General features: G+C 37.3%; 1 protein-coding gene across 2 annotated transcripts in view; it reads right to left on the bottom strand.

Moving 5' to 3' along the window:
* The window catches only part of GALNTL6 (polypeptide N-acetylgalactosaminyltransferase like 6), a 1644699-nt gene that overhangs the window by 151718 nt on the left and 1468784 nt on the right, over nucleotides 1-24197 (bottom strand). The window lies entirely within an intron of this gene.

Raw genomic sequence — 24197 nt, 5'->3', positions numbered from 1 at the left:
CTGAGGAAACTGGTTATACAGGATTAAGTCATTTTCCCAGGTCACCCTCCCAGTAAGTATCTGAGCCTGGATTAGCTAAATTCCATATATTGGCGTATGTAAGTGTGTGTTTACCCAACTGTCCATATTTACATATATATGCATATATGAAAATTTGGGGAGGGAGAGAGAGTAATAATGATGGGAATCAGGAAAATTGTGACCCTGAAGGAAGCCAGGTGTTTTAAGAGGTAGAAATGAGGAGAGAAAATATTTCAGGGACAGCAAATGCAGAAAGCATAGAAAGCACAGTCAGAATGCCAAATTCAGAGAACAGCAGTATAATGGGCCCTGATAGAACTTAATTAGCTTTCCCCCAGTTTTAACAGATCAGGTACTATGGGTGGATTAAAGAATACACGAAAGGAGAGAAAGTAAAATAAGCCTAGAGGTGTTTCTGGGTGTGTCTATGAATCTGTTCATAAAGAGCTTTCACTGCTAAACTGAAGAGTTTATTATTTTATTCTACAGCACTTCTGGTGGATTTGGGCCACAATAATTTTTGAAATAAAATCTTCTTATGAAACAACATGTATGAAGAATGTTCATATGTCAATCTTTGGTAGCAACTGAAACTAAGCCCTGAGAACCCTTTGGAAAGCCTGAACTTTGGTTGCCCCTTATCAGCGCTAAGTTTTCTCAAGGGCTCAGTCCTTTGGGAGCCTCATGCCTCCTTCTGCCAGCTCTCTCTGGCTGGCATCAGTGGAAATCTTGGACATGTTTGGTCAGAACTGTAATGGGCCTCTTTGCTTCAGGCCTCAATCAAGCCAAGCTAATCAGCTCAGACTCTGCTGCACAGAGTAACTTGTGCAGCAATGTCCAATCGACATTTTTTGTTGGCACATAATGGGTGAATGTTCGCCATTAAAGATCCTCATTTTCAACTTGAATTCAGCTATTGAGTTTAAAATATCACAGGGCAAAATAACATCATCTACTTTGGAAATGCTTGTTCATTTAAGTACTGAGCATTTACTGCAATTAGAAAAACTATGGGGGAAAAAGTGGCTGAAATAGCAGCTACTCATGCAGACTAATTTCTGTCATTTACTTAAGAAAAAGGACGATTTTATGTAATTTTCCTTCTTTTTATAGCATTTCCATTACAACATTGGCACACCGTAGGGACACTTGACACAACGTACCTGGGACTTATGTCAGTCTCTCAGTGTCTAAGGTATCTTTGACACAAAATCATTTTGGAGTGAATTATTCACACTTGTCCAGCAGGCACGTAACACCTGATGCATAGATCTGGGTTTTTCATCTTCACAATGAAAAACAATCTTAGGAGATGATCACTCTATATGGCCTCTATAATTTAATGCTATTGTTCTCAGTGTCTACAGCACCGTCTCATCTTTATTGAGTCTAAGAAGTCTCAAGGAGTTCTACAAGGAGTTTTGGGGACTTATGGAAATGAGGAGACACAAGTATGAATTCGAGTGTCCTTTCTTTTTGCCCTTGGGAGAGACTTCTTTTCAATCCTTTGAAATATAGAGCATGGAGAGCCACCAGAGGCAGGCTGAGAGTTTCAACCCATCATGTGGGCATGCAGCGATAGACTGTAAAACTCAAACTCTTGGGTTATGGGTTGCTGTCATCCAGACTTTTATGGTGACTGGGACCAATGCTGTAGAAGTGAATAGATTAGAAGCAGAATCACCACAGTGAGATGTAGTGACTGGGTGCAAGAGACTGTGATCTCTCCTAAAGTCTTGGATATTGATGAGCTAGGGGCAAAGAGTTAGCCCCTTTTCTTTGTTTTCTACTTATTTTCATGGTTTCTGAAGTTTACAACTAGGATCCTAGACACAAAAGCAGGCTTGCCCTCTCTGTGATCTGTGGGTTTGAATACCTCAGACACCCCCAAATTTAGGAAGGGAACTTAGGAGAAGTTTTAGGAGACAATGGGGCAGAGAACTAATTTTTACCATTTTGTGTGTGACCACAGGTCATCGATTACCTAGTTTTTGTAATGTGAAACAGTAATTCTTAAAGAATTTGCAAGCTATTCTAGTGTTGTGATTATGAATTACATGACACTTCACTTGCATGTGTATGTTCAAATCTCTCACAAATTATATGGATTGTATGTGTATATCTGCCAGCACTCCAATTAGATCAAAATTATGCTGAAAATACATAACAATAACAAAACCTTGAGAATTTCTGATGAATAGGATCATTTGACAGAGAGAAGGGCCACATAAGGTAAGGATGGAGTCACAGATTTTCTCATTAAAAGTATTCCTAAGCAATATTATATCATGTTAGTCTAAATTTAGTACTTAGTTTGGAATTAATCTTCCCAGAGCCATGATCCTTGGTGGTATGAGAGGCTATGATGCACACATGGTAGAGAGATGCTGATTATGATACGATAGGTTGCCTGAAAATAGTGTGACCTAGTGGATAACTCAAAAACAGTCCTCCATTGCTGTGTAATTAATAGATGCACTGGCTTTTTGAGGGTTTAAGGAAGGCAGAGCATGAGCTTGCATAGGTTACTGCTGCTGGTGCTGCACATCAAGTCATTATGTGTATTTATAAATACAAAGTGCACAAATAACCCACAAGGGCACACTGTGATTTGGGTACAATATTTGCCATATTTTACCCATTATGACTCCTTTATTAAGTCGCTTATTGAAGAAAGCCGATAATCCTTCCTTTTTAAATCTACTATAGAGTAGAATTAGTTGTAAAGAAAGGGGGAAGGATAAAAGGACCCAAACTGATGGTAGAAATTTACAAAGCTATCTTTACTGCTTATGTGTGGTCACATTCAATTTTGTATTTTCATTATTTATATCTATTTTATTTCTTACATTAAAGTGGAAACTCTCTGTGGACAGGGGCCATTTCTTCTCCATATTTGTATCTCTACCCTGTTATGGACTTGTATGTGATAGGTGGGGAACGATGAATATCTGCTGGACAGGAAATCTTCCAATTGATGTTAAAATTGTTCTTTCTTCTCTTTCCCCAGCAATGAAGTAATTTGAATGAAGCATTGAAGCAAAGAAAATTTTTTAAAGGGCATATACTATAGTGAATGATGATAAAATTGTTAATCTTGTGTATTCAATCACGAGACAGAGGAATGAAGTGGATGTGAGGTACCCCAAAGTCATAAAGACTTGGGTTCAGATCCTGCCTCTGACATATACTACCCATGGGACCTTGGGCAAACCACTTGATTTCACTGTCCCAGGCAATTTCTGTTCTACAAACAGTGGAACATTTGATGATGGGATTGGGAGAGAAGGTTCCTTCTGAGGTGTTCCCTACTCCAATGAAATCATAGGAATGTGTTAAATAAGCTAGATTTTATGCACAAAAAAACGAATGAGTTTGTAACTGAAGACATGGATTTAGACCCAGCTCTCCCATTTGCTACATGGGTGAGAAGTCATTTTACTCCTTGGGCTTCTGGGTCCTTATCTGTAAAAGTAAGAGATTGGATCAGGTGATCCCTAAAGTCCTTTCTAGCTCTGCACAACTATTAGTTTTCAAATTATACTGGGCAGATATTCTTCTTTGGACAAAGGGGGTCAAGGGGCAGCTAGATAGCTCAGTGGAATGAGAGTCAGGCTGAGAGGGGAGAAGTCCTGGGTTCAAATGTGACTTCAGACCCTTCCTAGCTATGTGACCCTGGGCAAATCACTTCACCCCCATTGCCTAGCCCTTACCACTTTTTTGTCTTTGAACCTATACCTATTATTGACTCTAACACAGAAGGTAAGGTTGTTGTTGGTTTTTTTAAGGGGGTATTGAGTGATGGAAAAAAGTATTGTGTAACTCTCAGTACCTACCATTCTCTGCTAGACCCAAATCAAATCCCTTAAGATTATAAATTGAGCTTAATGACCTTGATCTCCTATATAGCTGCTGTTGGAGGCTGGGAAACCGTATACCATGGGTTTCCTTCCATCCAGGCACAGCCATTGGCGTGCATGCTTAGCATGAGATGAAAGGGAAGACTGCCTGAACAGGCTAAATCAGTAGTAGTCTCAGTGCTTGCAAGAATGGTCAAAACATCCCCCAGTCCTGTTTCCGAACAGCTCTTCTTCTGTGTCTTCCTCAAAGGGGAATGAGATAATACGGCTAAATGAAAGAGCTTCATCATTATTTATTCCATCAATAGTCCAGACTGTTCAGGAGCTCACCCATGAATACAGAAAAGGGAGCCTTTTCCTGCCTTGGACACAATGCCTTTCTTTGCTCAAGAAATAAACGTTACTTACAAAAAAACCGAAGCCTGCTTGAAATGGACAGAAAGCCTATTTATGCCTCATTTATAGAATAAACAAGTCAGCGGTTGAACCTTATGGAAAATCACCACCTTGGTGTACGTATAGAATATAAAACACAGCATTTTCTGTTCATAAGTGATTGCTATTTTTTTTTGCCTCTGCTTTTAGCATTTTATGTTAAACTGGGGTTTAACTTAAATGTGGAACTGAGCTTCACACCAGTCATATTCATTATCTAATGAATTCTCACTCCAGGCATTTCCTCTTCTCTTCAGTAATTCACTCTGTAACAAGAAGGCTAACTTTGTGGTCTCTGATCACAAACTTTGAGATGCCCGTAATCTTTAGGTGGACACAGGATGTACTGACAAAACCCTTCCCAATTTCAGGCAACAGGGAATCTAAGAGGCAGCTTGGTGTAGTAGATAGAGCGCTGGGCTGAGAAACCAAAAGGTTTGCTTCCAAACCCTGTCTTTTATGTTTAAGAATCTGCATGATCTTGGGTGAGTCACTTAACGCCTCAGTTTCTTTCTTTGTAAAATGAGAATACGAAGACCTACAGTGCCTAACTTTATAGGGTTATGGGGCTGAAACAAGCTAAAGTATATAAAGCCTTTTACAAACATGAAAGTGTTCTATACATTTCAGTTATTTTCTAATCAAGGTGGAAACTCCAATTCAGGTCATAATTTGTCCATTTCTTCTCCATTTGTCTGACTTAAGTACATGTAAAAGCTCTATAAGATGTACACTCACCATGCTGGGGAGAGGCATTCTTGTATATCTGCTGACACTGTGTGGACACCATATCTTGCTCTCATTGCATGCCTGGCTCCTCTCATTTTTTATGATACCTTTTATGCCATGTATTCCTGAATGATTTTTCATTGTTAAGATCTTGCTGCCTACTTGTACCTGCAAAACCTCTCTCCAATATCTTTTTCCTGATCCATGATTTAAATGTCAATGGACAAAAATTACCACTAGTCAGCCAACAAGCATTTAGGCACTGTGTTGGATTGGAGACTCTAAGAAAGCAAAAAAAAATGGCACTGTTGGTAATGGAGAAGGTCATATATTAGTCATGGGTTTTCTCTTAATTTTTAATATAATATTTTTAGTATCAATTTAATATTTTTTTAAATAAAACCCTCACCTTCCACCTTGGTATCAATACTGTGTATTGGTAACAAGGCAGAAGAGTGGTAAGGGCTAGGCAATAGGGGTTAAGTGACTTGCCCAGGGTCACACAGTTGGGAAGTGTTTGAGGCCAGATTTGAACCTCTAGGACCTCTAGACATGGCTCTCAATCCACTGAGCCACCCCCAGCTGTCCCCAATTTAATATTTTTAATAGCAATTTAACATCACCTTATAGAATGAGAAGCTAATTTATTATTCCTTCTTTTAAAGGAGAGGCACTGTGGAACATTGAATAAAGAACTGGCCTTAGACCTGGGAAGACTTGGGGTCAAATTTAGCCTCTGATACCTACTGGTTGTGTAATCTGGGTAAGTAATGTAATTTCTCATGCTCTAGGCAACTCTCTAAGACTAAGGTGGAGAGAAGGATCTTGACTGGAAAAGGGAATTTCTTTTACTAGTGAAATCATAGGCTTAGTTCTTATCCTTTTTATAGAACTATTTACATTTGAGGCAAGTGAGACACAAAGGTTAAGTAATGCATTACAGAAATTTTGTGAAATAGAACTCAAGACTTCAACCAAAACCAAGTAGAATTGGTTTTGGTTGAAGTCTTGAGTTCTATTTATTAAGGAATGATGATGCTCACACAACTATAAAATAGTAGAAGAATGGAAGAAACTTCAGAGATCATAGGATGCTTTGATAGGAAAAAATACAACCTAAAGAACTAGGCTCGGTGCTCAGTTCTCCTTTCTAGTTGCATGATCTTAGATAAATAACGTAACACCCCTGATCTTTCGTTTCTTCTGTAAAATAAGGATAATAATACATTCATTGCCTGCCTCAGGAGGTTGTTGAAGAAAAAGTATTTTATAAACTACAAAGTGCCACAGGAACTCTGGAGGAAGGAAAACTCCTTTTTAACATTTCGGGTTGGTCTCTTTTCTGCAATTTATAGTCTTATTAATGAGTTGGCTCTCCCTATTCTATCATATTCCTATCTCATCCCATCCTAACCTACTCATCCCACAAAATTATTAAACTATTACCATAAAGTATTATAATAAAAAGTCAAAAACAACTAGTTCTTGTCCTTGTTGAACCTAGAACCTAGAACTTGTAAAAGAGATATTTGAAAACATTTAAGCAAAATATATAAAGGAATTAGAGGAGAGGGAGAGCACTAATAATGGGAGGAGTCAGAAAAGTCCTCATCTAGTCTAGACCCTAGAAGGAAGCCAGTTAGTGTGAGGTGAACATAAAGACACAGTGTATATTCTATCTAGAAATTGAGGAACATCGTATGAAGGCAGGAGGGTAGAAAATAGAATGTCATATACAGAGAACTATTTTCGAAATGCCTTCTGAGCCCGTGTCATGTTTCTGAACCTCTCAGTGATGACAGACTTTTGAAAATTCGAATTTCTGGAAATGTTTGGAAAATTTAAATTTCAACAGCCAAATGACATTTCAGAATTACCTCTGGTGAAAAAAAGCAGGTGATCAAACAAGAGAATATTGTCTTTTGGCCACAAATACTTTGGTCCTAAAAGTTAGGAAGACCTTGGTTCATCTGGGAAAAGAAGGGAACTCCTGGGCTTTTGTAGAGATTGGGAGTGAGCCAGGGAGACTCCAATAGTGGCAGCCTGAGAATGAGTGAAACAATGGAGAATGAGTGACCTGGAAAATTTCAATAGCCAGGAAGGAGGCAGAAGAGTGAAGGTATCAGAAGATTAGTCACAAAAAGCTACACCAATGTCTGGAATGGGCCCAGGTAGTTATAAATAGTTGCTTGCTCCTGGGTACACTGATCACTTTTCTCTGTTTATGTGTGTTTCCTGCCTATGCTTAGCTCTTAGAGATATATGATTGCCTGGGGTAGGGGGAAATTCAGGTACTATTCTTTCTCTCAGGAGGCTGTCTCAATTTCTGAATCAGATTATTGGGATGCTTCTGAGAAATGATCCTATCAGGCTGAGTGTTCCTGGAGGGATCGTTGGGTTCACAGGATTTCAAATGGAAAGAATCAGTCAATGTTGGAAAGATTGTGGAAGGATAGGTACATTGATGCATTGAACCTATAATCTAGAATGTGTGAAAGAGATATTTGAAAACATTTAAGCAAAATATATAAAATGATTATAGGAGAGGGAGAGCACTAATAATATGAGGAATCAGAAAAGTCCTCATCTAATCCCTGATTCATGAACAGACCCTAGAAGGAAGCTAGTTAGTGTGAAGCAAACAATAAGACACAGTGTATTCCATCCAGAAATTGGATTTATCAAGTGGTAAAATCTTTAGGAATTTTGCAAATAAGCTGAATTAAATGTTCATTCCTGGTGAAATAGAGGTCTCCTTGCTAGGCACACACCTCAAAGGAAGTTATTGCCCAAAAGAAAGGCTCCAAATACACCAAAATATTTATAGCAATTCTTTTTGTGATAACAAAGGATAATTAAAAAGATGTTCTACTCAATTCTGAGGGACTAATTAGAAAGACCACTACATCCAGAGGAAGTAGAAACACAGAAGAAAAACAACTACTTGATCACATGGGTCAATGGGGATATGATTGGGGATGTAGACTCTAAATGATCACCCTGGTACAAATATCAATAATATGAAAATAGGTCTTGATCAATGACACATGTAAAACCCAGTAGAATTGCTTGTTGGCTGTGGGAGAGGAGAAGGAGGGGAGGGAAAGAGCATGAACCATGAAACTATGGAAAAATATTCTAAATTAATCAAATAAATAAATAAGTTAAAAAAAGATATCCTACTCTCCACACACCTAAAACTAGACCTGAGCAATTGGAAAAACATCAACTGCTCATGGGCAGGATGAGCCAATATAATAAAAATGACCATCCTACCCAAACTTATTTATCTATTTAGTGACATACCCATTGAACTTCCAAAATTTTTTTTACTGTTTAGAAAAAACCATAACAAAGTTCATTTGGAAGAATAAAGGATCAAGGATATCCAGGGAAATAATGAAAAAAAATACAAAGGAAGGTGGCCTTGCAGTCCCAGATCTCAAACTCTATTATAAAGCAGTGGTCATCAAAACAATTTGGTACTGGCTAAGAGACAGAAAGGAGGATCAGTAGAATAGACTTGGGGTAAGTGACCTCAGCAAGACAGCATATGACAAACTCAAAGACCCCAGCTTCTGGGACAAATACCCACTATTTGACAAAAACTCCTGGGAAAACTGGAAGACAGTGTGGGAGAGATTAGGTTTGGATCAATACCTCACACCCTACACCAAGATAAACTCGGAATGGGTGAATGACTTGAACATAAAGAAGGAAACTATAAGCAAATTAGGTGAACACAGAATACTATACATGTCAGACCTGTGGGAAGGGAAAGACTTTAAAACCAAGCAAGACATAGAAAGAGTCACAAAATATAAAATAAAAATTTTGATTATATCAAATTAAAAAGTTTTTGTACAAACAAAACCAATGTAACCAAAATGAGAAGGGAAGCAACAAATTGGGAAACAATCTTCATAGCAAAAACCTCAGACAAAGGTCTAATTATTCAAATTTATAAAGAGCTAAACCAATTGTACAAAAAATCAAGCCATTCTCCAATTGATAAATGGACAAGGGACATGAACAGGAAGTTTTCAGCCAAATAAATCAAAACTATTAATAAGCACATGAAAAAGTGCTCTAAATCTCTGATAATCAGAGAGATGCAAATCAAAACAACTCTGAGGTATCACCCCACACCTAGAAGATTGGCTAATATGACAGCAAAGAAAGTAATGGAGGGGATGTGGCAAAGTCAGGACATTAATGCATTGCTGGTGGAGTTGTGAATTGATCCAACCATTCTGGAGGGCCATCTGGAACTATGCCCAAACGGTGATAAAAGAGTGTCTGCCCTTTGATCCAGCCATAGCACTGCTGGGTTTGTACGCCAAAGAGATAATAAGGAAAAAGACATGTACAGGAATATTCATAGCTATGCTCTTTGTGGTGGCCAAAAATTGGAAAATGAAGGGATACCCTTCAATTGGTGAATGGCTGAACAAATTGTGGTATATGTTGGTGATGGAATACTATTGTGCTCAAAGCAATAATAAACTGGAGGAATTCCATGGAGACTGGAACAACCTCCAGGAAGTGATGCAGAGCAAAAGGAGCAGAACCAGGAAAACATTGTATACAGAGACTGATACACTGTGGTACAATCGAACGTAATGGACTTCTCCATTAGTGTCAATACAACGTCCCTGAACATTCAGCAGGGATCTAGAAGAAAAAACACTATCCACAAGCAGAGGACAAATTGTGGGAGTAAAAACACCGAAGAAAAGCACTGGCTTGACTACAGGGGTGGAGGGGACTTGACTGAGGAGAGACTCTAAATGAATACCCTAATGCAAATACCAACAACAAGGAAATGGTTTCGGAGCAAGGACACATGTGATACCCAGTAGAATCGTACGTTGGGTAGTGGAGGGGTGGTGGGAGCAGGGGGGGAGGAAAAGAAAATGATCTTTGTTTCCAATGAATAATGTGTGAAAATGACCAAATAAAATAATATTTAAAAAAATAAACGTTTAATGAATGAAAAAAAAAAGATATCCTACTATTTTGGAATGGCTAAACAAACTATGGTACATGAATGTAATGAAATATATTGTGCATGGTGAAATGATGAACATTGTCAATAAGGAGGCATGTAGAAAGAGTAAATTAATTAATATAGAATTAAATAAGCAGAGTCAGGAGGAAAAAAAAAAACAATCAACTTGTTCAGTCATTATTCAGCCATGTCTGATTCCTTGTGACCCCATTTTTTCAAGGATTCTGGAATGATTGACCATTTCCTTCTCCATCTCATTTTACAAATGATAAAAGTGAGACAAACAGTATTAAGTCACTTGCTAGCAAGCTAGTAACGATAGTAGTGAGAGCTTTTAATGTCTAAAAGCTTTATTTGAATTCAGAAAATTGAGTCTTCCTAATTTCAGGCCTGGAATCCTATCCACGTTGCCATCTAGCTGTCCCTTTTAACTACATTTGCTCCATTGACTACAACAATGTAAATAGAAGGAATCACTACCACAAAGCAACCCTCAAGAAGTAGTTTAATGAAACTCAATTAAAATGGATCATTGTTCATTTATAATGAACAAATGGGCAGCAAGGTGGCTCAGTAAATTGGGATCCAGGCCAGAGATGAAGAGTTCTGGGTTCAAACCTGGCCTTTAGACTCTGCCTAGCTGTGTAAACTGGGGCAAATTGCTTGACCCCCATATCTTAGCCTTTACTTTTCTTCTGCCTTGGAAACAATACACTGTATTGATTCTAAGAATGGAAGGTGAGAGTTTAAAAAACATTGAATGAAGAACAAATTTGATCCCAAAGAAGAAATGAAAAGATATTTATCCCTACTTGTTTGAAGAGGTAGGGGAGGTCCAAAGGCACAGTAACACTGCAAAAATATCAATATTTTTTAATGTGTTGTTGATTTTATTGAATCTTTTCTTCTTCCTTTATTTTTTTAATATTTGTATAAAGAAAAGATTTCTGGGGAGAATGGAGAAAGAGCCAATGCTAAATTATGATGATATCCAAACAACAAAGATGTCAATAGAATATATTCTAAAATTAAAAAAACGCTCCCCAGAAGAGATTAGAGAAATTATTCAGCCTAACTGCCTAATTTTACATATAAGGAAACTAAGACCCAGAGAAGTGCCACATGCCATAAATAATACATGGAAATGGAGTTTTGAACCCAAAGCCTCTGAGTCCACATACAATTGATTTTTTTTTTCATTTCTTTATGTCATAGACTTGCCCAAATACTTGAAGAACCAACAATGGTAAAGTGTTTCACAAACTACAAGATGCCAAATAAATGTTAGCTACTATTATTATTGTAGTTATTCCTACTACTACTATTATTATCCACTCTATTTCTCCCCCCTCATCCCAAGAACTATTTCCAGTCAAGCTGGGCCAAACTTTCTATTTTTTGAAGATTGTTCTTTGCATAAATCCTTTCATTGTACCTTCCAAACCTCGGAACGCTGTCAGACACACTCAGGCAATCAAAAGCCTCCTTGGGGAATCTGATCCACCACTCAGTGTCTGTATTGTCAGAGAAATTCTCAAAGCATTTCCACAAATTAACAGACTGTCAGGCAGCATGCCAACATGATAAGGTGTGATCTGCTAAGTACTGATGGCTGGGAAGCCCTCTTACAAAGATGGTTGCAGATCTACTTGTAACCTTCCATGTCCAGAGACCCCAGAACTCATAAACTATGTCCTCCCACTTGCCCTCCACTCTTTGTAGTTGAGTGCAATTAGCACAAACTTCTTTTTTTTTTTTGCAGCAAATTTTTTAAATTTAATTTTTCCCCAATTACATGTAAAAAGTTTCTAACATTTTTCAAGGATTATTGAGCCTCAAATTCTTTCCCTCCCTCCCTCACTCCCTCCCCCACCAAACCCCTTTCCCTCTTATGATAGTAAATAATCTCATATAGATTTTACATGTGCAATCTTGTTAAACATTTTTCCATATTAATCTTTTTGTGGGAGGAAATTCAAATAGAAAAAAATTAAGAAAGTGAAAAAGTTTGCTTTAGTCTGGATTCAGAGTCAGTTCTTCTCCACAAGTAGATGGCATTTTAAATTATTTTTTAAATTTGTTTTTAAACCCTTACCTTCCACCTTAGAATCAATGTTGTATATTGGTTCCAAAGCAGAAGGGCAGTAAGGGCTAGGCAATGAGGTTAAGTGACCTGCCCAGGGTCACACAGCTAGGAAGTGTCTGAGGTCAGATTTGAACCCAGGACCTCCCATCTTTAGGTCTGACTCTCTATCCACTAAGCCACTCAGCTGCACCCCAACATTTTTTATAATGAGTTCTTTGGGATAGTTTTGGATCATTGTGTTGCTGAGAATAGCTATTATTCACAGTTGTTCATTGTACAGTATTCCTGTCACTGTGTTCGAAATAAATACTTAAAGGCTAATGGAATAACCATGAAAAATAAACAGCTACTTTGAAGAACTATTTAAGGGCATGTATACAAATGTTAGCACAAACTTCTTACTCAAAATTCCTCTCCCTGATTGAAGGGATGCTGAAGTCCCATTTATTGGACTAGCACGTTTGTTAAAAGCAGATGTTTTCTCCTGTTCAAAGAGCCTGAATGAACATTCCACCCACCTATGTTTTCTCCTTTATGGTAGATTTTCAGGGGACATAATTCTCTTTCTCTGCCATAAAATAATGAGCCATTATAATCACTCTATTTATGCAAAATAAATAGAACTCCCCAGAACTGGTGAGATTACAAGTAAAAAGAAGTCACTGAGAACTCTGACCCGAGTGGAGACTGGTGGGTGCTAATGAAGTATTATTTCTAGGAGCTTGGGGGTCTTGCTCAGTGATGCTCTGAACTCTCCATCTTGCTCCTGGTTTGAAGACTGAACAGATATAATAGATTTAGGTAGTTTTGGGATCTGAAAATTGCATCACCAGTTCATCACTGACTATAAGATATTTCATTATGTTAAAGGGATGTCTGAGACGTACATACTCTGTCCCTTGCTGTCCTCTTCAGGTCTTTCCCTTGTGAGAGAGTTTGAATTTACCTTTTTGGCCAGAGTTTCCTAAGAGCACAGACATTTACTGTGTTCAAGCTTATCCTTAGTAGGTCAGAGACATTAAGTCAGAATTTGGTTTATGTGGATTCCTAACAGATAGTCATTTGGAGAAATAGTTCCTAACCATTTTGGTGTCATTTTTGATGCTTTTGACAGTTTGACAAAGCATAGAAATCCCTTCTCAGAATAATGTTTTTAAATGCACAGAATAAAAAAAAATACATATACTTACAAAGGAAACCAAAGCTTAGTGAGAAGAAAGATGCATTTTTTCCCATGTCCAAACTCATGGACCACCTGAATCCAGATAAATAGCTGCTAGGTAGAGTATTAGATATTTGCATAAAGTCTCTGTAAGATATTGAAAATACATGCTTAAAAAACTTCTAGACTTATAATTTTATTGGTAAGGTCAGCTCCCAGAGAACAAACTTCCACCAATTCAGATCAATAACTCTTCTATAATGTATAGTCTTTAAGGGGTGCCCTGTGAGTGGGGGGTACTAGGCACTTGCCCAGGGTCGCATAATGTGTGTCAAAGGCAGGCTTTGAATCCATGACTTCCTTTTCAGAACTTGGCTTTTTATCTACTATGCTGAGCTGACTTTTTTCTACACAAAATACTTTCTTTCTGTTTGTTGAATATCAGTTAGTCTGTGTGGGAAAAATTCAAAAAAGCAACTCAAAGTACAGGAGAGCCGTGGTAAAGCAGACAGCCCTGGATGGTTGCCTTTTTCTTTCTCCATAGGGAAAATTCAGTGACTAAGTGGCTAGCAGTTCCACTTTGTGATCACGGACACCTGAATTCACCTCCTGCTTCTGATAAATATTGGCCCATGATGTTGTGGGAAAGCCACATCCCTTCTTAGAATTTTATATGATAGTGGATTTGTTGAGCTATGTCAAGGGAAAGATGTTTCACACTAGGCATTCCCATCACAATCTGGATCAGTGAAACAAAGAAAAGAGAGGTGATCCAGTCACTCAAAGAAAAAGAGAATCTAGATGAATAGTACTAATGCTCTATGGGTAGCCTTTATTATTAAGATATTAATATTCTCATTAATTAATTAACTATTAATATAGATATTAAGATAAGGCGAGACAGGTCTCCCACAATGAATGAATTCTGTTTTCTGTGAAGAGAAAAGAAGGTACTCATTGGAATAATAGGATGTAGACAAGAATCATACAAGATGAGAAGAGGTAGAGAGGTTGTAGAGTGTTCTGACTGAGGGAGCAACCACCCTGCTAACATCAGCTATCTATCCAGGTTTCCAGAGAAATCTTGCAACCAGAGGCATCACCTTGATAATATTTCAGGTCTGTGCTTCTTAGTCCTTTATTAATGCTACTATTACTAACTCACTTTGAAGAAACTCGAGCACTCTTCCCACAATCACCACCATCACCACAATAAATAGTATTTATAGAATGATTTAAGATTTGCAAAATGTTTTTCACACCATATCATTTTTGTCTCATAAAAAAACCCTGAAAGGAACTATGTATATGAGAAAATGCTTCAAATCATTATTGTTTAGAGAATGCAAATCAAAACAACTGTGAGAGATCATCTCACACCTATCAGATCGGCCAAAATGATAAAAGGGCAAAAGACAAATGTTGGAGGGGATGTGAAAAATGGGAAAACTAATATATACTGTTGATTGAACTATGAACCGGTTCAATCATCTTGGAGAGCAATCTGGAATTATACTTAAAGAATTAAAAACCTCTGAATACCCTTTGACTCAGCAATACCACTATGAGGTTTGCTTTCTGAGATGATCAGGAAGAAAGGAGAACAACCTATATGTTCCAAGATATTCATAATAGTTCTCTTTGTGGAGACAAAGAACTGGAAATTGAGGGAATTCTCATCAACTGGGGAATGGCTAAACAAGTTGTGGCATATAATTGCATTAAAAAAAAAAAACCAAAACTTTGCTTTCTGAATTAGAATATTTCCAAGGCAGAAGAGTGATAAAGGTTAGGCATTGAAGTTTAAGTGACTTGCCCAGTGTTATGTAGCTAGGAACTATTGAGGTGACATTTGAACCCAGTACCTCTCATTTCTTCCATCTGGTTCTCAATCCAGCTGCCTGGGACATATAATCGTGATGGGATGCTACTGTGCTTTAAGAAATGACAAGCAGCTTAATAAAAAAAAAACATGGAAACACCTACATAAAATCATGAAGAGTGATACAAACAGAACCAAGAGTATAATATACATAGCAACAGAAATACTGTTTGAAGAATAACTTGTGTATAACTACCATTCCATTATAAACTCATAGTACTCCCAATCCCCTAAAGACTTTCAAAGAGTTAATGTTGCTAAAACTCCTTTCCCATTTTGAGGGGAAGCTCATTAAATCTCAATTCTCTCAGGTAAGGAGAGCCAAAATTTTAATTCCAGTAATAACAGTAACATGATAATAAGAAGATACTAATTGGGATAATGTATCAACCCAGCAACCTTCTTCTGAGGAGCTAAAAGAATTTTGTCAACACCTCCCCCCCGCCCCCCCATTAGTTCTCAGAATAACTCTGTAAAGTACCTGGTTTTGGAGTATTTCACATATAGAAAAACAGGAATGAAGTTGAGAGAGTGACTTTGATAAGGTCACACAGTTTCATTTCTACCGAGGTGGGTGAATTAGAAGGAACGTGGAGTGGGAGCCCAAAGACCTGGATTTTACTTGTGGCTGTGTAGCCTAGGTTAAATCAACCAGCTCTCCTGAATTTGTTTTCTCCTCTGTAAAATAGACTAATCATACCAATTCTGCTGGTCTCATCGGTTTGTTGTGGGAGTAAGTGAAGTATGTGAAAGCGCTTTGTAAAACATTATGCAAATGTAGGGCATTTCTCTGCTCTTTCTCATCATGTCTCCCTTAAGCAAGGTGTTGATGAAGCCCAGTCATCATTTTAGATCATTTTGTAACTTGCTGACAATGCATATTGGTTACAAGGTTTTGTTTTTGTTTTTTCCCTGTTGGGTTGAGGAAGGGAAAATAAATAAATGCTTGCTAATTTAAGATTTGAATTAACATTTAAAAATATTCTTTAAGGATAATGCTATTGGTTTATGAATAGAATTTATCTATGGATTGAGCTTCTCTGCTGGATAAATGGTATTAAATAGCTTTTGATTGAAGAAAGGAAAAGAATAACTCTCTGTATTGGAGTTCTGGAAACACAGTCAAGTCTACAAGAATAATTGTTTGTTTGTTTTTTTCACATTCCTCCTCCAAAGTCTCCTAACTCAGAACATTTCAGTGAAATTCTTGATTTCACAGCCAATGCTTTTCAGTGTTGCTTTATATTTGCCTCATTGATCATTCTGAAAAAAGAAAGCTCCATTTTGGCATGAAAGCAAAATAATATGCAAGATTCTCTTCTATAGATTTTACATTGTTTCTCTAAGTTGTAGAAACTGGTTTGAACTTTATTAGTACTGCCGATGGACATGATAACATATGTATTTGTATATTAATGAATATAAATAAATAAATACATATATATTAATACAAACACACACACACACACACATACAAAAGGGTGTTAGAATAAATAGAGAACTGGCCTCAGAATCAGGAAGACTTGGTTTTAAGCACCATTTCGGCCACATAATTGACTCTGTGACTCCGGGCAAGCACTTTATTTCTCCGTGTTCTGGGCAATTCTCTAAGATTATGTGATGACATTTGAAGAGATAGTTTCCTTATTTGGGAATAATGAAATTTATTTTCAGGAATATATATATATATACACACACAAACATATAAATATACATATATATATACATATAGATATACCCCCAAATCCAATATATATGTATGATACTCTCCCTGTAATTTCACTACTCACAGATTCACAAACTACTTGTACCTTTGTAGTTTCATCGTTTAAGAGAATTGCCTAGGGGGCTAAGAGGTATATGCATAATATCTCCAATATGTGCCTGATGGGGTTTTCTAGAGTATTTGCCAAGCAAAGGTGGCCACAAGTAGCAGTCAAGGAAGTTTTATTTTGAAGTCGGCAGGTAGCCATAGGCAGATAATGAAGAAGAAAAGAACACCTATAAAACATAGTTTAAACTAACTGCCGAGCATATTCCCATTGACTCAGACCTCACTAACTTGATTCCATTTTAATTGCTACTTTTTAATAACAATTCTAGGCATCGTTTCCACATTTCTTCTCATGAGGATCACCTGGGCAAATCTCCTTTTGGCTCAGTCTAGCAAGACTCCAAAAAGATCATGGTTTATTCTTTACTAATAGGAATTTTTAGAAACTTATTTTTGTAATATTTTAAATAAAAATAATGCAGCTTACAATAGGGCAATGCTGTTCTTTGAAAAATAGACAGGTTTCTTCTGAGTGATAGAGGTCAATTAATTAAAAAAGCAAACACAAGAGCAAAGAGAAATGCAAAAATCTGAACTGGAAATATGTGAATTCACTGCGTCATAGAACTCATCAGAATCAGAACATGGTGGTCAGTAGCAGTGGAGTTTCCCGTCACACTTGGCAGACATTATGGGTCAGGATGCCTTGTTTATTATAGTTTGACAGTATTCTTAAAATGGTGCAGTGGTCTAGAAACCAAAAGATCAGGGTTTAAATCTCAGTTTACTAACTGGAAGACCTCAGTAAGACACTGTTGACTTTCCATAGCTTCAGTTTCCTCAGCTATGAAATGGTAATAAGAAATGCAACTACCTCTCAGTATGGAGAAACTCAAGGGGGAGGGAGTATGTAAAATGCTCTCTAAATATGGGCTATTGATTTCTGTGCAGTGAGCACTCCCTCTGCTGGAGAGGGTTGCCATCCCCTCATGTCTTGTTTTAGATATTTTCCCATAAATCTTTCATAAAGGATCTGTACAAAGAGCTGGAAGATATCCTCCCCACCACTTTCTCCCCCTTTAGCAGCATCCTGAGGATATCAATCATTTAGAATATCTTTGTCTCTTCTTTTTGTTAGAGATCACTGGCTCATCTTTTGCAGTAGAACAAGTTTTAACAATGGCTTCTATATCATTTCCTGAGTGCAAGTTTTGTTGGTGAAACATGCCTTGTTTGTTTATGCTTACATATTTTTGGATTCTTAAAATAATTAATTATATACATAATATATAATATATAATAATTAAAATAAAAAATATGTTTCTCACTCAAAAATTTCATTGAGGGTGCTACCATCTTTCTAGCCACCTAAGTTGACAACTTGGAAGTCATCTCCTTCTACAGTCAATTAGTTGCCAATTTTTTTTTAACCTTTACTTTCCATCTTAGAATCAATACTCACTGTTGGTTCCAAGTTAGAACTGATCAATTCTAAGGCAGAAGAGTTGTAAGGGCTAGGCAAATGGGGCTAAGTGACTTGCCCAGGTTATACAGCTGGGAAGTGTCCGAGATCATATTTGAACCCAGGATCCTCTATCTCTAGGTCTGGCTCTCTATTCATTGACCCACCTAGTCTTTTTGATTAGACCTCTATGGCATCTTCCACATTTGTCTGCTTTTCTCAACTCAAATGACTGGTACCACCCTAATCTATTCCCTCATGACTTCTTGCCTGGGCTATTGCAATGACTCCCTGGTCCAGTGGAGAGAGGGTCAGTCTCTTGGTGTGGGGAAGATTTGAGCTCAAAGATGTCCTTAGACACTTACTAGGTGTGTGACCTTGGGAAAAATCTCTTAAGTTCTATTGGCTTTAGTTTCTTCAGCTGTAAAATGGCATCTCTTTCCCAGGGTTGTTGTGAAGGTCTCATGAAATAATATTTGGATCGAACTTAGAATTGTGGCAGGCACATAGTGAGTATTTAATAAACGTTTGCTTGCTTCCTTCCTCTGTTTCTTCTCCCCTTCTTCCCTCCCTCTCTAGCCATCCTCATGTTGAGGCCAAGCATAAGTCTGATAAAATTTATTTCCTGCTCAATCAACTCCAGTGGCTCCCTATTATTTTGAGGATAAAATACAAACTCCCCTGTTTGGCATTTAAAAGCCTTTTGCCACCTGATTCTAGTCTGACTTTCTAACTATGTTTATATAATTTCACTTCATATTTTCTCTGATTTAGCCAAGTTGGCATTCTTACTGGTCCTTATTAGTGATGCTCCAGGCTGACCATTACCCATGCAACACCCTCTCTCCTCATCTCTACCTTGTAGAATACCTAGTTTTCTCAAAGGCTCAGCTCGAGGATCACTGACGTAAAATCTTCCTTGGTGCCCCCTGTGACAGTATCAATCTCACTTTGTCAAAATTCACAATTTTGTGTAATAAAACAAATAAAGCATTTTCTATGTTTTGTATGTATTTTTATATGCTTGTGTGTGTACACATTGTCTCCCCTGGATAGAATTTAAGCTTTGTAGGAGTTGGGTTTGTTTCATTCTTTGTCTTTTAATTTCCAGTGCCCGGGAATGCAGATGCTTAATAAATTGATCAATTATTTAATGTTGTCATTTTGGGCACTATTTAATAATTTCAATATGGTTCCTTCTATTATTTTCCCCTTCTGTTTGATACTATTCTTTTTTGACCATTTAAGATTAGGTTTGAATGCCAAAAAAAGTTGTAAAAAATATGAATCCTAGATTATCACTGGAAGGCTACTGACTCCTCTCCATCCCTAATCCACCTTGGATCAAGGAGAACATTAGTCTACATTTTGTATATAAACCCTTTAAGATTTAATACTCAAGTACTTTCCTCAGGGCAGCTCTGAAGGGAGATATCGTAGCTATCTTATATTCACACAAGTGCTGGTGTTAGGATTCATTTCTATTCTTCTGACTTCAAGGCTAGTTCTCTTTCCACTTTCTTATGAAAAGAATTCTAAGGGGGGCATCTAGGTGGTTTAGAAGATGAGAGTCAGGCTGGAGATGGGCGATCTTTGGTTCAAATCTGGTCTCAGACAGTTCCTAACCATGTGGTCCTGGGAAAGTCACTTAAACCCAATTGCCCACCCTTTACTGCTCTTCTGTCCAAGAACTGATATTTATTATCGATTCTAAGACAGAAGATAAGTGTTTTAATAATTAAAAAATTAAATAATTTTAAGGAAAAAGAGTACACAGCCTCTTTCATGGGGTTTGGTATCTATTATGCCTCTACTCCAAAGGGGCTGAATTACTATTTTGATGCTTATTTTTTGCAATATAATGTAAAACTGGAAACTGTTGGTTGTTCAATGAAATTCTGGATTCACAGAACTTTAGAACTGGAAGGCAGAGTGGTGGAGTGGTCAAAGTATTCAAGTTAGGAGAACTCTGATTTCAAATCCTATCTTGAATCTCCTAAGCCTCAGTTTCCTACCTATAAAATGGCGATAATAATACTCTCAAGACTCTTATGAGGATCAAGTAAATGAAGTATGCAAAGCATGCTGCTACCTGTTTCTTTTTACTCCACTGTAAAATGGGGATAATAGCATTTTTCTTTCTAGGTTTTGAGAATCAAATGTTTCGGACTCATAGTAGATGTTAAATAAAATAAATACTTTTTTTCCTTTCCTCCCTTAAAACATTATATCAACACCAATATTAAAAAGGAACTTTACAGAATTTTAATTAGAAAGAAGCCTAGAGATTAAGTAGCCCAACTCACTCATTTTCCAGATCAGGAAACTAACACAAATGCTGGTGAAGTGACTTTTCCGAGGTCACACAGATGGTATGCAACAGAGCCAGAACTTCGAACCAGATCTGCCAACTTCTTGTCCAGCGTTTTTTCTTCTACTCCATAGTCCCTTTGTAGCCATCTGATGCTTGTTGAACCACAACTTGGATAACTCAGAGCCATGTGTGAATTATTTTCATTCTTATTATGCAATCTGCCTCTCTCTCTCTCTCTCTCTCTCTCTCTCTCTCTCTCTCTCTCTCTCTCTATATATATATATATATATATATATATATATATGTGTGTGTGTGTGTGTGTGTGTGTGTGTGTGTGTGTATCACATTTCCCCTAAACTTCATTTTCCATTAGGTAAAACTTGCCTCTAAGTTTGTACTGTCACTATCCTTTATCCTATAAGGTAGGTACTGTATTGCTAATTTATTTATTTCCCTTTCATTACATACCTAGTTGTCTTTTTAATTTTGAAGAAGAAAGATGTTTCCCCCTCATTTATTTATCTCTATATAATTTTTCCCTTGGAAGCCTGCCATTAATGGTGCTTCAAACAGTATTTTTGAAGTGCTTTCTGTGTGTGTGTGTGTGTGTGTGTGTTTTTAAGATTAGACAAGCACAATCATGGTTTAATTCATGTGTGCCCAATTGAATACATGAAAATTATTTGTTCACTATAAAAGGATTTTACCCATGGTAAGTAGTGAAAAAAATCCTTCAGGAATAAAAGATGAGCATTGTTCATAGTTCTTTAGTAGCTTTTCAGAAGCTTTGCCCTTCAGGGGGTTGCTGTTTAGTTTGTCACAGCAGCCCCTGGGGGGAATTGGAGGGGGATTATGATCTCTGCTTATGGAAAAGGTTCACCACTCTTTAAAAGCAATAGCACTAGAGGATCCTTCCTTTCCCAACTCCATTTTCTCTTTTAAAAATCTTCAGATAAGGGTACAATTATGAAAATGTAGGATTTCCATCAACTCACTTAACAAGAACACCCATCTTTTGTAAGAACAAACCATCTTGTGTAGATGTTATGATCAAGTTAATGGCTCATATGAATCAATTGAGCTTCTAGATTGAATTGTAGACAATTTCAGCTGTTGGTACTTGACATAGAGATCTCTTGGTAGTCTGAGGAGGCAATCTCTCTCCCTTTCTCTTTCCCTTTCCCTCTCTCCTCCTCTCTCTCCCCTTTTGAGGACATAGAGGACTATTAGCTAAGGTCAAAACGACTGACTAAATTGCTAAATTTATTTATTTGATTGCTAAATATTCTGTATCCTTTTTAAAGACTAGGTCTCCTTGTCTCACCAAGATTGGAAGTGTGGGGTGGGGGGCTATTCATTGGTGGACCCCACAACCAAACTGTGTTTGAGTTGATCTTTTAAGCAAGGGTGGGGACTGACCATCTTAATGCCAAATTTAGGGCAGGGTGGCCAGCATTTGAGAACTTCAGAGCACAGAGATACTCCAAGAGGGGTGCCCTACCATGCCCATCTCTTGTTTTCTTTATGTGTATGTTTTCTTGGTGGAATCTTTAGCCTCAATATATTTACATTATATACTTTCTAGAACTACCTATACCCATGATTCTCTAAATACCTTTTACTTTTATTCCCACACTGCATGCATTCATCAGGCCTCTTTACCCTCCACTCTCTATCACCATCTCTGGCTAGACTCATTTGTTAAGAATGCTAAATCTGTCCCTGAACCCCACAAATGGAATGTGTGAACCTCTTTGGATCCCATAAGAATTTCTAGAGTATGGGATAGAGAGTCAGAAAGACCTGGGTTTGATTTCTCCCTTGGACATGTGATTCTGAGCAAGTTACTTAGCATGCTTAAATCTCAATTTCCTCATCTCTAAAAGCAGAATACTAATAGCCCCAACTTTAAAAGATTGCTGTAAGGATAAATGAGAAAATAAAGATAAAATACATTGTAAAGATGAAAGTATTTGTTGTTGTTACTGAGTTTCGGTTGTGTTTGACTCTTCACGACCCCATTTAGAGTTTTCTTGGCAAAGATACTGGAGTAGTTTGCCATTCCCTTTTCTAGTTCATTTTGTAGATGAGGAAACTGAGGCAAATAAGTCTAAGTGACTTGTTCAAGGTCACACTGCCAGTGAGTGTCTAAAGTTGGAATCAAATTTGTCTTCCTAACTCTAGACCTAGCACTTTATCCACTGCATCACTTACATTACAGAATCATAGAATATGGATGTTGGAAGGGTTCACTGTAGCCATCTAATCCAAATTACCCCTAAAAGAAATTCTATCTATAATTTGTCTGAAAATTAGGGAACATACCACCTTTGGAGGCAATCCATTTCTCTTTCACTTTCTCAACTTTATTAGTTAGTAACTTTTTTTACCTTAACCTCAAACCTACACTGACCTCTTAGCAACTTCCAGTCATAATCCTTACTTTTCTGTGCTTTGAGGCTGAAGGTATAAATCTAATCTTTCATTCACATTTGCTTCCACTATCATCATCACTAAACAAATTTGTACACTGGTTTGATTTGCTTATATTTAAACAATTTGAGTTGAGGGACAAAAAGCTGTAGCTAAAAGAACATAGAGTTGGAAGAGCCAAGGACAGAGGTCTGGTTCTCTTACTGAGTTATGCAACTTTGGACTAGAAAGCTCAATTTCCTCTTCTGAAAATGGGAATAATAATATTAGTTACCTGAATCATTTGATTGTCATGAGGAAAGGGTTCTTCAAACTGGGAAGTACTCCATGAATGTGAGTTATTATTATTAATATTTTTATCCGTAAGGGCTTTGTACAATAAAGGGACCATAACAGATATTCAATAAAAGTTTATTATTATTTATTATTATTATTATTATCTCAATTATAGGAGCAGCAAGGTGACTCAGTGGATAGAGAAACAGACCTGGAAATGGGAGGTCCCACATTCAAATCTGGCCACAGACACTTCCTAGCTGGGTGACCCTGGGCAAATCACTCATCTCCCATTGCCTAGCCCTTACCACTCTTCTGCCTTGGAACCAATACATAGTATTGATTCTAATAAGAGTTTAAAAATATTTATTTACATATTTGAAAAGGTAATACAAATAGACAGACTATTAATGTTGGTAGAACATCCACAGCTCATTTTTCTTTTTGTGTTACTGCCTGTAACAATTCCACAAGGGCAAGGAATATTTTGAATGTCTCTCACAGTCTTCCACATATAGTAGGCAGTTTACAAATATTTGCTGAATCTTACTAAAGGTGAGTTGTTACAGGAAAGGATAGTAAACATCACGGTACCAAAGGATCATAGATCTAGAGTGAGAAGGGATTTTAGAAAGCATCTAGTCAAACATCTTCATTTTTCAGACAGTGGAATTGAGGCAAGGAAGGTAAGTGATTTCCTTGAAGTTGCATAGACACAGAAATCAAACCAAGGACTCCTTCCATTGTTTCAA

This window comes from Monodelphis domestica, chromosome 6 (genome assembly GCF_027887165.1).
Source record: "Monodelphis domestica isolate mMonDom1 chromosome 6, mMonDom1.pri, whole genome shotgun sequence".
Lineage (NCBI taxonomy): Eukaryota > Metazoa > Chordata > Mammalia > Didelphimorphia > Didelphidae > Monodelphis > Monodelphis domestica.
The sequence above is the reverse complement of the archived record's forward strand: the minus strand, read 5'-3'. Positions and strand labels throughout refer to the sequence as shown.